The following is a 17,335-nucleotide window of genomic DNA, read 5'->3' as shown; positions in this document are numbered from 1 at the left end:
TGGTGCATGACTTTTCTGAGAAACGTGTCGCTTTGAACAGCTATGTTGAAAAAGTTCTAAAAAAATGTTATGAAGCTCGAATGTTAATAGGCAAAATAAAAAAATATTCATGTGCTCAGGGCTACAATTGGCCCAGTCCTCAAGGTGTTAAAAATAATGTTGTGAATTTCAGTCTTATATTTATTTTAGGGACATCTTGGAGCTGCAGTTGGCAGTGTTGTTGGAATGTCAGTTAAAATAATTGGGGAAATTATTGTAAGTTTTTGTTATAATTGCTTTATATTTGACTGTTTAGTTTGAAGTCAGAGACAATTTAGAAGATAAAGAGGAAACGGGGGCGTACACAGGAAACGGGGGCGTACACAGGAAACGGGGGCGTACACAGGAAACGGGAGCGTACACAGGAAACGTGGGCGTACACAGGAAACGGGAGCGTACACAGGAAACGGGGGCGTACACAGGAAACGGGGGCGTACACAGGAAACAGGAGCGTACACAGGAAACGGGGGCGTACACAGGAAACAGAAGCAAATGGGGTAGGGCCTACAGTTGAAAATCAAATAGCAAGAAACACATTTGTCATGTCACAAATAATCAAAGAGGACTTGTAACTTGTTTTTCTGCACAACCTCCTCTCTTCTTTGCAGTCATACTGTGGCACAAAGAAACGGAATCTTTTACCCCATTTATATTTTAATGCTAACACATACCTGCATTTTTTTATTATTACGTTTTCCTCTGTTTATTTTTTAGCACAGCACAGGCCTTATTAATCCAGCTTTAGACTTGCTGTGTGATGTGGTAAGAACAGTTAACTGCCCCTTCCTCAAATACAGTATATTTATTTTCAACTCATTTGAACAAAAGCCCTAATGCCCCTTTCACACGGGCAAATATTCCGCGCGGATGCGATATTGTGAGTTAAACGTGAGTTGACCCATTCATTTCTATGGGGCTGTTCACATGAGCGGTGATTTTCACGCATCACTTGTGCGTTGCGTGAAAATCGCAGCATGCTCTATATTCTGCGTTTTTCACGCAACGCAGGCCCCATAGAAGTGAATGGGGTTGCGTGAAAATCGCAAGCATCCGCAAGCAAGTGCGGATGCGGTGCGATTTTCACACACGGTTGCTAGGAGACGATCGGGATGGGGACCCGATCATTATTATTTTCCCTTATAACATGGTTATAAGGGAAAATAATAGCATTCTGAATACAGAATGCATAGTACAATAGCGCTGGAGGGGGTAAAAAATAAATAAAAATAATTTAACTCACCTTAATCCACTTGATCGCGCTGCCGGCATCTCGTCTGTCTCCTTCTTTGCTGAACAGGACCTGTGGTGAGCATTCATTGCAGGAACAGGACCTGTGGTGACGTCACTCCGGTCATCACATGATCTTTTACCATGGTGATGGATCATGTGATGACCGGAGTGACGTCACCACAGGTCCTGTTCCTGCAATGAATGCTCACCACAGGTCCTGTTCAGCAAAGAAGGAGACAGAAGAGATGCCGGCAGCGCGATCAAGTGGACTAAGGTGAGTTAAATTATTATTATTATTTTTTTAACCCCTCCAGCGCTATTTAACCATGTTATAAGGGAAAATAATACAATCTACACAACCCCAATCCCAAGCCCGAACTTCTTTGAAGAAGTTCTGGTTTGGGTACCAAACATGCGCGATTTTTCTCACGTGAGTGCACAACGCATTACAATGTTTTGCACTCGTGCGGAAAAATCGTGCGTGTTCCCGCAACGCACCCGCACATTTTCTCGCAACGCCCTTCTGAAAGAGGCCTAAAACTGATCCTCTCACTAAGGCCTCATGTACATGACAGTGTCCGTATCGCGGTCCGCAAACCACACCTTCCGTCTGCAGTCCTCATTTTTCTCACTCTCATCACTAGAAATACGACATGTTCTATGATTTGTGAAACGGACACACAGATGCAGACCCATAAAAATGAATGGGTCCGTGTGCAATCCGCAAAAAATGCAGAATGGAGAACGGATACAAAATACGGTTGTGTGCATGAGGCCTAAGGGAGTCATTTCGGTAGAGCAGAAAGAAACATTATATATTCCACTATATTCCAGTGATGAAATGTATCCCTGCAGAGTAATATTTGTAAATATTAAAATGTATCATCTTCCCTTGTTGTCCATTTGTGTCTGATAAATTAGCATAATTGATAAATCCATATAGGCAGTGCTAGAAAGTGGAAGATCTGGAAGAATAGAGAGTCTTTTTTGCGTCATTGTCTGCTTGTTATATAACATTATAATAATAGTGTAATTTTTTTTTATCTGACAGTTAACTGGGGACCTCACCTCCAAGTGTGCGGAAATGCAATCCAATGTAAGTGTCCTCCATAGACATACTCATTGTTAGGGCTCATTTATACGGAGCGGGTGTGGACTCATTCATTTCAATGGGGCCACAAAAGATGCGGACAACACTCCCCCTCCATGTATCTCTATGGAAGACTCAGAGATACACAAGTGCTGTATCTGCGGCTCTCCCATAGATACATGGAGGGGGAGTGTTGACCACCGCTCCGGGCACAAGGAGATCCGGAGTACCATACAGGAGATCGTGGGGGATCCCAACGGCCAGACCCCCTCGATCAGACACTTATCTCCTTTGGATAGGGGATTTATTTTCGTATCCCGGAGTACCCCTTTAATATGCAGTGACATCACAGTAAAGGGTTAATATGCACAGTGACAACACAGTACAGGGCTTATATTCACAGTGCATATTAACACTTTGCATTAACCCTGGCCCAGTTCTCCAAATCAACCCCCCCCCCCCCCCCCCCCCCCCCCCCGCACACCGCACACAGCATTTTGCTGTACTTGCCATACAGCAGCACATACCTGTCACATCCAGGGCCTCCAGGTGACGTCTCCTCTGATGTAGATCTTCTCTGTCATCATCATCTCCATTCAGTCCGGACACTTCTCTCAGCCGCCTCGTCTCTGAAGAGTGTGACATCTTAGCTTCCTCACATTTCTAAAAAATACCGGAAATAAGTGATCAAATTTAGTAGATATTAAAACGTAACTTTTAATTATTACTCTTAGAAAATAGCCCCTTAGATGAGTGAGTATATATATATATATATATCTATATATATATATATACACACTCACCTAAAGAATTATTAGGAACACCTGTTCTATTTCTCATTAATGCAATTATCTAGTCAACCAATCACATGGCAGTTGCTTCAATGCATTTAGGGTTGTGGTCCTGGTCAAGACAATCTCCTGAACTCCAAACTGAATGTCAGAATGGGAAAGAAAGGTGATTTAAGCAATTTTGAGCGTGGCATGGTTGTTGGTGCCAGACGGGCCGGTCTGAGTATTTCACAATCTGCTCAGTTACCGGGATTTTCACGCACAACTATTTCTAGGGTTTACAAAGAATGGTGTGAAAAGGGAAAAACATCCAGTATGCGGCAGTCCTGTGGGCAAAAATGCCTTGTGGATGCTAGAGGTCAGAGGAGAATGGGCCGACTGATTCAAGCTGATAGAAGAGCAATGTTGACTGAAATAACCACTCGTTACAACCGAGGTATGCAGCAAAGCATTTGTGAAGCCACAACACGCACAACCTTGAGGCGGATGGGCTACAACAGCAGAAGACCCCACCGGGTACCACTCATCTCCACTACAAATAGGAAAAAGAAGCTACAATTTGCACGAGCTCACCAAAATTGGACTGTTGAAGACTGGAAAAATGTTGCCTGGTCTGATGAGTCTCGATTTCTGTTGAGACATTCAAATGGTAGAGTCCGAATTTGGAGTAAACAGAATGAGAACATGTATCCATCATGCCTTGTTACCACTGTGCAGGCTGGTGGTGGTGGTGGTGTAATGGTGTGGGGGATGTTTTCTGGGCACACTTTAGGCCCCTTAGTGCCAATTGGGCATCGTTCAAATTGTTCATTGTTTCTGACCATGTCCATCCCTTCATGACCACCATGTACCCATCCGCTGATGGCTACTTCCAGCAGGATAATGCACCATGTCACAAAGCTCGAATCATTTCAAATTGGTTTCTTGAACATGACAATGAGTTCACTGTACTAAAATGGCCCCCACAGTCACCAGATCTCAACCCAATAGAGCATCTTTGGGATGTGGTGGAACGGGAGCTTCGTGCCCTGGATGTGCATCCCTCAAATCTCCATCAACTGCAAGATGCTATCCTATCAATATGGGCCAACATTTCTAAAGAATGCTATCAGCCCCTTGTTGAATCAATGCCACGTAGAATTAAGGCAGTTTTGAAGGCAAAAGGGGGTCCAACACGGTATTAGTATGGTGTTCCTAATAATTCTTTAGGTGAGTGTATAAATTGAACCTCAAACAAAATTTATGTATAGCTTCAATATTATCACATTTAAAATAGCATTAGAATAATTGGTGACTCCAAATGGAGTTGAAGCATACATGTCATAAAAATAGGTAGAAGAAAAAGGGGGTGCACGGCAGCACTCGTTAGATGGTAACCCGTTTGTCCTAACCGCTTAGTTGAGTGACTCCAATTGTGCCGCAGTTACCTCACGGATCAGTGATGAATTAGGTCCTTGGTAATGATCGTGCTGCACACGGGTAGGGGTCCAACCTAGGGTTCACTATACTTACCCTAGCGGGTTCCTACAATAGCCCTAAGGCCTAACCATGGTACACCCACTAAGGCAAGGGTGCCCCGTCCGGAACCTAACCCTGGAATTAGAGACCCTAATTAGCCGTCTCCTAGAAAATCCCTACATGCATGTTTCACTTACAGATGAGAGTAAGACTCATCAGGGGAAACAATGGGGAGCTGGGAAATTAGGCATAACAGGATGCACACATGATATGACATGTGCGTCCTGCAACAACAGGTTACAAGCTCTGAGACCTGGTACTACTCAAATGAGCTTGGCAACCCATGAAAGAGGGTGGGGGAAATAGATAATATCCACTCCTGGATTTCCTGATATAATTTCAGTAGTCTCACTGGGCCCGATGTAGTCAGCAATGGCATCGGTACCTGCTCAGGTTTAAATATGGGACCTGCCCCCAAACCGAGGCTTGGTTTCCAGACACACCTTCCTTGTGTGGCTCTCGATACAGCAGCGCATGCGCACAATTGATCTCCGGAGTTAGCCTCGAAAGCGAGGCTTGGTTTTAGAGATACGCCTCTAAAGCGCAGCGCTAGGTATAATAGCGCATGCCGGTTCTTAGAGGCCGGTTCTTTGATTTAAGGCGCACAGATGTACAATGACGTCACTGCGCTGCGTCTCGCAGATATATGCGAGATCTTCTTCAGACCTGGTTGCCGGGCAACGGGGACACATTCCCGGCTCCGATCGAATGCGCACCTTCAGATAAGAGGTCGCATACATAGGACATGACATTTATGGCATAAATTTCACACAGGAAAAATGATTACTTGAACATAGTGCCCCCAATACATACAGAGCTCGTATCTGGAGGAGAGCACATGCCGGGCACCAAAGAGCTAAGACTGCTCATAAATAGTTGGCTAAATTAAAGTCAGGAGTGGACACCTTAGACAAAAACAGAAAATAGAAGGGTTGCAAAAGGATATTTTTATATATGTATTATAGGAGGGAGTTTAATAAACATTGGTCCGAAGGTCCCCGTTTTTATTTGGGGCCCAGATGTTATAGCTTAATAAAGATATTAAATGAAACAGCTAAAATTGAGCTGTTCATTAAGGCCCAGAGGTGAGGCCGTTCGTAATACAAATGTCCAGCGGGCTTCACGCTGCAACAGAATTCTGTCCCAGTCCCCGCCTCTTATTGGGGCTCTCACATGTTCAATGGCCATAGCCTTGATACACCTTGGATCACCCAGGCGACATTCCTGAACATGTCTAGACACAGCCGTGTCCCTTTTATTAGCAATGTCACCGAGGTGTTCACCCAGACATCTACGCAATTCCCGTCTAGTCTTCCCGATGTATTCTTTGCCGCACTCGCAGATGATCTTATAAATCACCCCCCTGGTACGGCAATTAATGAAGTCTTTAATCGGAAATGCACGTTGCAAATTATTGCTAAAGAAAGACTTTCCGGGTTGTATGATGTTACAGGCTACACAGCCACTACATTTGAAACTGCCAATTGGTCTACGGTCCAGCCATCTTCCTGGCTGGACGTTTGGCACGTAGTGACTGTGTACCAGGAGATCCTTGAGACTACTGCCCTTTCTAAACGTAATCTGTGGATAGTCGTGTATGACCTCACTGATATCTGTGTCCATAAGTAAAATGGGCTAGTGTTTCTCAAGGATCTCCCTTGTGCGATCAACGGTACCATCAAAAGTTGCACTCAGACGAAACTTTCGATCTTCCACTTTTTTCTCTTTAGGCACCAATAATTTAAAACGTGCAGTTATAGTAGCAATGCGGTTAGCTTTCCTCAGAACATCGCCAGGATATCCTCTCTCCAGGAATCTTGTCCTGAGGATGTCTGCTTGTTTTTTAAACTCTGCTGCATCTGAGCAGTTGCGTCGAAGGCGCAGATATTGGCCACATGGAATCCCTTTTTTTAGGGGTACAGGGTGGCTACTGCTCCAATGCAAAACAGAGTTTGTCGAAGTTGGTTTCCTAAAGATAGTAGTGGATAGTTCCTCCGATTCCTTCCTAGAAATTGATATATCCAGGAAAGGAAGGATATCCGTACTGGATTCGTGAGTAAATCTGAGCCCAATATTGTTGTTATTCAGACCGTTCGCAAAATCTTAAAAGGTAGATTTTGTACCATTCCAGAATACAAAGATGTCGTCAATATACCTCGCCCACATAATTATGGGGGCGGGGTCCGGCGACATATTATCTGCAAAGACCATAGTTAAATACCACCAGCCCAGGAGCAAACTTGCGTAGGTTGGCGCACAGGAACAACCCATCGCTATGCCCCTGAGCTGGTGGTAGATCTTATTACAGAAGAAGAAGTTATGGGTAAGCAAATACTCCAAGAGTTTTAAGATGAAGTTATTATGCGCGATATACTGGCGTCCCCTCATACTTGTAACAGCAGATTTTTCATCGATCAGCTCATCTATTCCTACATCTAACTGCACAAGGGAAGAATGGGAGGCTATTATTGCCTTGAGGAAGGACTCCTCGATTACCGTGAAGCCATCCGATAAAGGGGGCAACACGGTAGTCATGGACTCTGATGACTACAAACTTATGTGCGAACAACTATTAAAAGACAGAAAAGGCTATGAGATACTCTCAACTAATCCCACACTGAGCCGTATCTCCTAGAATTAAGAAATATACTCCAGGATGCTAGATATCAGAAATTGATTTCTCAGGAGGAACAAGATTTTCTATATCCAAAGTCCCCGGTACTTGCAACATTTTATAGTCTACCCAAAATCCATAAGGGCACCAATCCACTCAAAGGGAGGCCAATTGTATCTGGAATTGGCATTTTCTACCAGAATATCGGAATCTACATTGATAAGATCCTTATGCCGTTTGTGGTGTCCCTCCCGTCTTATATTAGGGACACCATGGACCTCCTTAAGAGATTGGAAGGTGTCAGTATGGATAGGGGGTCTATTTTGGGCAGTATAGATGTTGAGGCCCTGTATTAATCTATTCCTCATCATGTGGGACTTGGGGCTGTGCAGCACTATTTAAGTATGAGGGGACGCCAGTATATCACGCATAATAACTTCATCTTAAAACTCTTGGAATATTTGCATACCCATAACTTCGACTTGTTCTGTAATAAGATCTACCACCAGCTCAGGGGCACAGCGATGGGTTGTTCCTGTGTGCCAACCTATGCAAATTTGCTCCTGGGCTGGTGGTATTCAACTATGGTCTTTGCAGATAATATGTCGCCGGACCCCGCCCCCATAATTATGTGGGCGATGTATATCGACGACATCTTTGTAATCTGGAATGGTACAAAATCTACCTTTTCAGATTTTGCAAACCGTCTGAATAACAACAATATTGGGCTCAGATTTACTCACGAATCCAGAACGGATATCCTTCCTTTCCTGGATATATCAATTTCTAGGAAGGAATCGGAGGAACTATCCACTACTATCTTTAGGAAACCAACTTCGACAAACTCTGTTTTGCTTTTGGAGCAGTAGCCACCCTGTACCCCTAAAAAAAGGCATTCCATGTGGCCAATATCTGCCCCTTCAACGCAACTGCTCAGATGCAGCAGAGTTTAAAAAACAAGCAGACATCCTCAGGACAAGATTCCTGGAGAGAGGATATCCTGACGATGTTCTGAGGAAAGCTAACCGTAGGGCTACTATAACTGCACGTACGGAATTATTGGTGCCTAAAGAGAAAAAAGTGGAAGATCGAAAGATTCGTCTGAGTGCAACTTTTGATGGTACCGTTGATCACACAAGGGAGATCCTTGAGAAACACTGGCCCATTTTACTCATGGACCCAGATATCAGTAAGGTCCTACACGACTATCCACAGATTACGTTTAGAAAGGGCAGTAGTCTCAAGGATCTCCTTGTGCACAGTCACTACGTGCCAACCGTCCAGCCAGGAGCATGGCTGGACCGTAGACCAATTGGCAGTTTCAAATGTAGTGGCTGTGTAGCCTGTAACATCATACAACCCGGAAAGTCTTTCTTTAGCAATAATTTGCAACGTGCATTTCCGATTAAAGATTTCATTAATTGCCGTACCAGAGGGGTGATCTATAAGATCACCTGCGAGTGCGGCAAAGAATACATCGGGAAGACTAGACGGGAATTGCGTAGACGTCTGGGTGAACACCTCGGTGACATTGCTAATAAAAGGGACACGACTGTGTCTAGACATGTTCAGGAATGTCGCCTGGGTGATCCAAGGTGTATCAAGGCTATAGGCATTGAACATGTGAGAGCCCCAATAAGAGGCGGGGACTGGGACAGAATTCTGTTGCAGCGTGAAGCCCGCTGGACATTTGTATTACGAACGGCCTCACCTCTGGGCCTTAAGGAACAGCTCAATTTTAGCTGTTTAATTTAATATCTTTATTAAGCTATAACATCTGGGCCCCAAATAAAAACGGAGAACTTTGGACCAATGTTTATTAAACTCCCTCCTATAATACATATATAAAAATATCCTTTTGCAACCCTTCCATTTTCTGTTTTTGTCTAAGGTGTCCTGACTTTAATTTAGCCAACTATTTATGAGCAGTTTTAGCTCTTTGGTGCCCGGCATGTGCTCTCCTCCAGATACGAGCTCTGTATGTATTGGGGGCACTATGTTCAAGTAATCATTTTTCCTGTGTGAAATTTATGCCATAAATGTCATGTCCTATGTATGCGACCTCTTATCTGAAGGTGCGCATTCGAACGGAGCCGGGAATGTGTCCCCGTTGCCCGGCAACCAGGTCTGAAGAAGATCTCGCATATATCTGCGAGACGCAGCGCAGTGACGTCATCGTACGTCTGTGCGCCTTAAATCAAAGAACCGGCCTCTAACTGCGCATGCGCTATTATACCTAGCGCTGCGCTTTAGAGGCGTATCTCTAAAACCAAGCCTCGCTTTCGAGGTTAACTCCGGAGATCAATTGGGCGCATGCGCTGCTGTATCGAGCGCCGCACAAGGAAGGTGTGTCTGGAAACCAAGCCTCGGTTTGGGGGCAGGTCCCATATTTAAACCTGAGCAGGTACCGATGCCATTGCTGACTACATCGGGCCCAGTGAGACTACTGAAATTATATCAGGAAATCCAGGAGTGGATATTATCTATTTCCCCCACCCTCTTTCATGGGTTGCCAAGCTCATTTGAGTAGTACCAGGTCTCAGAGCTTGTAACCTGTTGTTGCAGGACGCACATGTCATATCATGTGTGCATCCTGTTATGCTTAATTGCCCAGCTCCCCGTTGTTTCCCCTGATGAGTCTTACTCTCATCTGTAAGTGAAACATGCATGTAGGGATGTTCTAGGAGAGGGCTAATTAGGGTCTCTAATTCCAGGGTTAGGTTCCGGACTGGGCACCCTTGCCTTAGTGGGTGTACCGTGGTTAGGCCTTAGGGCTAATGTAGGAACCCGCTAGGGTAAGTATAGGGAACCCTAGGTTGGACCACTACCCGTGTGCAGCACGATCATTACCAAGGACCTAATTCATCATTGATCCGTGAGGTAACTGCGGCACAATTGGAGTCGCTCAACTAAGCGGTAGGACAAACGGGCTACCATCTAACGAGTGCCGCCGTGCACCCCCTTTTTCTTCTACCTATTTTTATGACATGTGTAATGCAATATGGACTCTTTGCCTAATGTGTCCCTGACACCAGACCTCGGTGATCAGCTTGAATTAAGTCTTATCCGGTACCAGGAGAATGAATTAAAGTGAAACACTTAAACACGTATCTAGTTCCAATCCATTCTGGTTTATTCACAGTTGGCAAACAGTTATAATAGAGGGGGTTGAGCTTCCTTGACATCCAATCATATGTTAGCATTAGTTCAACCTATAGTATGAACACACATGTGCTCTGCATTAACCTAATAGATGACTCATAGTAACAGCATTTGACCAATCAGGTATAGACACATAGGCCAGTATGCATTTGAGCCAAGATGACCCTATAAGGTAAGACTGTTCAAACTACAAACTAAGGAATGTATGGGTATCTTGAAACCGCACAGGAAGTTTCTCACATTCCAAAGGGGGGAAGGGGGAAGGGGAATTATGGAAAAGTGCACTGGCCAAATGTAATCGTTATACACGTTGCTGAAAGGACAAAATGGAGTTACTTTTACCCCATCAACATGTATGCTTCAACTCCATTTGGAGTCACCAATTATTCTAATGCTATTTGAAATGTGATATTATTAAAGCTATACATAAATTTTGTTTGAGGTTCAATCTATATATATATATATATATATATATTTATATATATATATATACTCATCTAAGGGGCTATTTTCTAAGAATAATAATTAAAAGTTACGTTTTAATATCTACTAAATTTGATCACTTATTTCCGGTATTTCTCAATAATGCAGGTGGTCCTCTAAATATATCATATATTCTATTTATTGCTTCCTCACATTTCTATCATCATCCCCCAACCTAGAGTCTCCACAGTGTTATCCTGCTGCTCGCTGTGCCCCCAATACTATCCTGAAGAAATATTAGTGCCCCCCATAGAAATAGCACTACTCATAGTCCCACCAATAGTAATTCCCTTCTAGAATGCTCTCATTAGTAATACTGCCCCCCACACTGCCCCCATTTAACAACTTGTCCCCCCACACTGCCCTCATTAAGTAATTTGTTCCCCCACACTGCCTCACAAATTTGCCCACACACTGCTTCATATTATGACATTCCCCCCCCCCACCTTGTACTTGTCCGCTGATCTGCTAAGCTGCTGCGCGGTCATGAGTTCAACTTCAGTCACTTAAGAGCTCAACCCCATCCTGCGGCGTGTAATCCCGCGAGACACTTGACCTCCCACGGGTCTCGCGGGATTACGCACCGCACGACTGGGTTGCATTCTCAAGTGACTGAAGTCATGACCGCGCGGCGCAGCAGCCTAGCAGATTAGTGGAAAGACAAGTAAAAGGGGGGTGGGGAATAGCATTCAGCGCCTGGAATGTTTTGACCTAAGGACGCTCCCACCCGACACCGCTGTAAGTACTTGCAGCGGTGTCAGGTGGGAGCCAGAGCGAGGCCCCCACCAGCGTGAGGCCTTAGGCGGCGGCCTAAGTGGCCTAATGGTAGAGCCGCCTCTGAGTACAGATATCAGATAAACGTTTAGAACGGCGCAGATTTTCCATCTAAGATTGTGCAAAGTTTAATAATCACCCCCCTATGAGCGCCGTAAGGAAAAATGTCTGTGTATTTATATGACTTGTAATTCTAAAAGTAGATCTTAAGCTGACACTGTGTCTGTGTGTTTTTCTTTAGAGCGATCTTACGTCAAACACTGGCTCCTTGAGATTGACAAGCATCTCCTCCGTGGTAAAAAATCAGTAATGAAACCACTGAATTGTTTAATAGATCTGTAGCATTGTGTCACTGTAACAGTGTCGGACTGGGTTTCCTTGGGCCCACCAGTGGAAATTATTCTCAGGGCTCAACCCCTGTATCATCAATAAAGTCTAATAGATTTTTAATCAAAGCAACACACCCTAGAGGCATGTGATTGGCTCCAAAGGCAGCCAAATATTATTTTTCTATTAAACCTTTGGAGGCCACTATAGTATCAGAGACTGGGCCCACGGGAGGATCCTGGTTCTCATTTGCTGCATTCAAATCAACATGAAAAGATCTAGCAGAGCTAAACAGCGTCTTCTACCACCCGTAGACCATTGCACTGATATATCCTCTATATGATATTCATCATCCAACAGATGATTCTCCAGGGTGGACGGTACCAGTCCTCTTCTATTTTACTCAGAACTTGTATTAATATCCTGAAGGCCTTTTATTTCAATCTTTTTAAAACATGTTCAAATCAAAATTCAAAAATATGCAATAAACAAAAAAAGTTTGTATTAATATAAAAATATACTCATGGGATCTTTGCTGTGTCTAGGGAACCCGCTAGGGTACTATTCCTTACTTGCCATATTTATACAGTTATTATCCCTCCTAGAAGTTATGAATGAATTGCCAGCAGTTTGCAACAAAGGTCCAGATGGGTGTTACCAGTTAGAGATATGTCCCAGCACAGTCTGATACTATCCAATCAGTGCTGCCATTGTCAGACTGTGCAGGGACACCCACCCCCCCAAACTGGTAACACCAATCTGGACCTTAATGGCAAACTGCTAGTAATTAAATCCTAAGTTCTTGCAGGAACAATAGGGGCATGGCAAAACAGTCATATGAAAATATGCTTCAGAATTGTTACTACATGGAGAATGCAAGAAGTTACTAAAACAGACATGTCAGGAGGGGTGACAGCTCCTCATAAATGCATAGCTAATATTGACACCATAGACGGTAGCAATAACATACAACTCAAAATGTATTTTAATGGACGCTCTATAGCACAGTCATAGAAGGCAGTTTATTGCAAATTGTAACAAATGGTTACAAAACACAGAAATGAATGGTGACTAATGTACAGATATTTATTTTTATATTTTGTGCTTTTTTGCACTTAAAGAGGACCTTTCATGGGTCCAGACATTATGAAATAGTCGCAGGTTATTAAGGGCATAGTGCAGGAATGTAAGATCGCTTAGTAGTTAGTCTGGGCACCGCTCCGTTCGCCCACTGTGCCCTCCTGCAGCTTTCCCGCCTGGTATGCTAATGAGTAGCAACGGTACAGGGAGGAGGAGACTGCCCTGTTTCTCAATGGGCGTCTCCTTCTCCCTGGCTGTAGCGCTGTCCAATCACAGCGGAGAGCGTCACAGCCAGTGTCTATTTTTATAGAGCAGGTTGTCACGGATGCGGCAATACCTAATATGTATACTATTTTTTTATTTATGTAAGTTTTACACAATGATTTCATTTTTGAAACAAAAAAAATCATGTTTTAGTTTTTCAATAGTCTGAGAGCCATAGTTTTTTCAGTTTTTGGGCGATTATCTTGGGTAGGGTATGATTTTTGCGGGATGAGATGACGGTTTGATTGGCACTATTTTGGGTTGCATATGACTTTTTGATCGCTTGCTATTACACTTTTTGTGATTTAAGGTGACAAAAAATTGCTTTTTCACACAGTTTTTATAAAAAAAAAATTACGGTGTTCACCTGAGGGGTTAGGTCATGTGATATGTTTATAGAGCAGGTTATTACGGACGCGGCAATACCTAATATGTACACTTTTTTAAATTTACTTAAGTTTTACACAATAACAGCTTTTTTAAAACAAAAAAAATGATGTTTTAGTGTCTCCATATTCTGCGCCATAGTTTTTTTTTTTTGGGCGATTGTCTTAGTTAGGGGCTCATTTTTTGCAGGATGAGATGACGGTTAGATTGGTACTATTTTGGTGGGCATACCCCTTTTTGATCGCTTACTGTTGTACTTTTTGTGATGTAAGGTGACATAAAATGATTTATTTAGCACAGTTTTTATTTTTTACGGTGTTTATCTGAGGGGTTAGGTCATATGATATGTTTATAGAGCCGGTCGATACGGATGGGGCGATACCTAATATGTCTACTTGCTGTTTTCACCCCCTATTTTTTACCAATTCTTTTTTACTTTACTTGGGGGAAATGACGTCTTTTTACTTGAAACTTTAAATATTTTGGGGTGAAAACCTTATTTTTTCAACTTTTTTCACTTTATTTTTTGTCCCACTTTGGGACTTCAACTTTTGGGGTCTGATCCCCTTTACAATGCATTCCAATACTTCTGTATTGGAATGCATTGGCTGTATGAGTAATACAGTGTGTATTACTCATACAGCTTCCGGCCTGTGAGATCCAGGGGGCTGGATCTCACAGGCTCGTCACCTGCCTTCCATACCATCGGGTCTCCCCTACAGTCGCACGGGGAACCGATGGCACCGCCGCAACCTCCAGTAAAACCCGCAAACCGCAGGTCTGAATTGAAGTCACGGGACCCCCCCCGCGCATTGACCAAAGGTGCCTGATCAATGATTTGAGCAGGCACCTTGTTCCGATCACCGCCCGCCCAATGTCCCAAACAGGTTAAATAGTTATTGTATTGATTTATTATAAAAGCAATCACTGAGGCTTAGTCATTAAAGGGGTTATCCCATCTTAGACAATGGAGACTTATTGCTAGGATATAGAGATGGCCTTGCGGTTGGCGCGGCGGTCTTTTTGCGGCAAACTTTGCGTGTTCGCGATTCGCTGAACATATGGAGATATTCGCGCCCGCCATATTCTTTTACGTTGTGAAGAACTTTGATCCATGACACATCCATCAGGTAGTACAGGACAGCCAATTGAGACGTTTCAGCACATGGACATACCCCCTACCTTATAAATAAACCTGATCTGACCGCCATTTTACATTCAGTGTTTTGCTAGTGTAGGGAGAGGTTGCTCTGTGGAACAGGGACAGGCTGTTAGGGACACCAAACGCTAGCTAATAGGGCCACAAAAGTCCTTTAATGGACTGGTATAGGTGTGCTATCGATAGGTGTGATACACAGAGGTGCGCGGTATACTTATAATATACTTTTATAATGAGTCAAAAACACATAGATCTATATAGTGATCACCTATAAGTCAGGGGCCTAGGGGCTAGGGGCTTACTAGGGCCATTTTTATATAGGGTAAGGTTCCGGACGGGGTCGCTCTTATCAGGGCGGGTGGTCTGTGGTTAGGCTATCAGGGCCAGAATAGCACCCCCCTGTAGGGCAATATCAGGGACAGTTCTTTGCTCACCCTGTTCTTCAATACCACATCATCATCTAGCCCAGGGATGGATGTTTTTTGCGTTCATCCATGGGATTCATCGATGTGCACTGGAACCCCACGGATTGTGGTAGGACATATGGTTTCTGATTTGGTGCCGCCGAGCACCTGATTTGGTGCCGCCGAGCACTTGTTATTGCCTACCACATCTATGCTTTTTGCTTAACTTTAATAATTTAATTTATTTTCATTTTGAGGGATATATTTTCCATTCACACGTTCGCAAAATGGGTCCGCATCTGTTCGCATAATTTCTACTGGTGTGATATACCAGTCGCCCCCCCAAAAAAACAGATTGAAGCGGAGTGCTATATACCAATATACTTTCTTTATAGTGCATTTGTATTGTGCGGCAGTTGTGTGCAGTTCTGCTGCGATACCGCAGGTATATAGAGGGACAAGCGTTATTGGAACAAATCATTTCTACTGGTGTGATATACCAGTCGCCCCCCAAAAAACTGATTGAAACTGGGTGTTATATACAATATACTTTCTTTGTAGTGCATTTGGGTACTGTATAGTGCATTTGCTCATGAGCGTACGCGAAAATTATATTGCCGATATTTCGCATTGAAAAAAATAATGAATGGAGATCCCAAATTCGAACAATATATCTGGTGTGTCACTGTCCATGTTGTGGGACTATTTGTGCACTTCTAGTAATTATTTCTTGGCTGCAAATATGAGCTGAAGGTTTTTCAGGTTAGCCTGCAATTAAAATGAATGGGACCCGCTGCGAACTTGCTGTTCGCGGACATTTGATAGCGTTCGCGAACCGTCCCGGCAGATGTTCGTCTATCACTACTAGGATATGCCCCCATTGTCTGATAGGTGCGGGTCCCACCTCTGGGACCCGCACCTACAAGGAGAACGGAGCCAGGGAGAGTTGTGGCTGGAAGAATCCGAGCTTCCCGGGGTCCGTCCACCACCAGGCGCAGCTCCCCGCCTCTCCCATTAAAGTGAATAGGAGCACACCGCGCATCCGCGGCCAACGCTCCTATTCATTTCTATGGGGCCGACGGAAATTTTCAGCGGCTCCATAGAAATGAATAGAGGGCGTCTGCGCATGCGCAGTGCGCCCTCCTCAACTTTCTCCGCTCCGTTCTCCTTGTAGGTGCGGGTCCCAGCACCTATCAGACAATGGGGGCATATCCTAGCGATATTTACCCATTGTCTAAGATGGGATAACCCCTTTAAACAGAGACTGAAATGACCTTTTATTGAATAATGTAAACCCCTTCAGTATTTCTAACAAGCTGATGAATGCAAAGCACAGAGGGAAGTTATCGAGCTCTGCACTCCTTTGACACTTTTCGGACTTAGTTGCTCACAAATATTGAGACATTTTGCATGTTTACTCCACTCACTACAGTTTTGAAAAGTGGATGGTAAAATGGGTTTGTTTAGCCCATTGAGCTGATTTAAGCCAGATTTATCAGCTGAGAGAATTTAAAAAGTTCCCAAAATTGTCTGAATCTTGCTTCAGTGAAGGTGTGGTGTACAAGGTAAAGAACATCGCAAGACAGAAATGATAGACTTATAGGGTGTTCATTAGCAGCTCTGCACCTATGACACTGGCTGACCTGTTACATGTGCGCTTGGCAGCTGAAGGCATCTGTGTTGGTCCCATGTTCATATGTGTCCGCATTGCTGAGAAAAGAGACGTTTTATTATATGCAAATGTGTCTCTAGGAGCAACGAGGGCGTTGCCGTTACACCTGAGAAGAATGGTTTTAATATATGCAAATGAGCCTCTAGGGGCAATGGGGGTGTTATCATTACACCTAGAGGCTCTGCTCTCTCTGCAAATGCCGTGGCACCAGATCCATGTTACTTGTGGTTTTTGGTGCACATTTGATGCAGATTTTCTGCAGATCTCACCCTTCCATTGAAAAGGGGAAAGTCTGTATCATAAATCGCTCGAACAATTGCCACGCTGTAGATTTCTAAATC

General features: G+C 43.8%; 1 long non-coding RNA gene across 1 annotated transcript; it reads left to right on the top strand.

Moving 5' to 3' along the window:
• The first annotated feature begins 79 nt into the window (after window positions 1-79).
• Window positions 80-11,972, top strand: LOC120979647. The gene is made up of 4 exons (XR_005774348.1): window positions 80-255; window positions 754-801; window positions 2,321-2,365; window positions 11,943-11,972. It is a non-coding gene; the product is annotated as an uncharacterized LOC120979647 (long non-coding RNA).
• The last annotated feature ends 5,363 nt before the right edge of the window (window positions 11,973-17,335 follow it).

The sequence above is a fragment of the Bufo bufo genome, chromosome 9 (genome assembly GCF_905171765.1).
Source record: "Bufo bufo chromosome 9, aBufBuf1.1, whole genome shotgun sequence".
Lineage (NCBI taxonomy): Eukaryota > Metazoa > Chordata > Amphibia > Anura > Bufonidae > Bufo > Bufo bufo.
The sequence above is the reverse complement of the archived record's forward strand: the minus strand, read 5'-3'. Positions and strand labels throughout refer to the sequence as shown.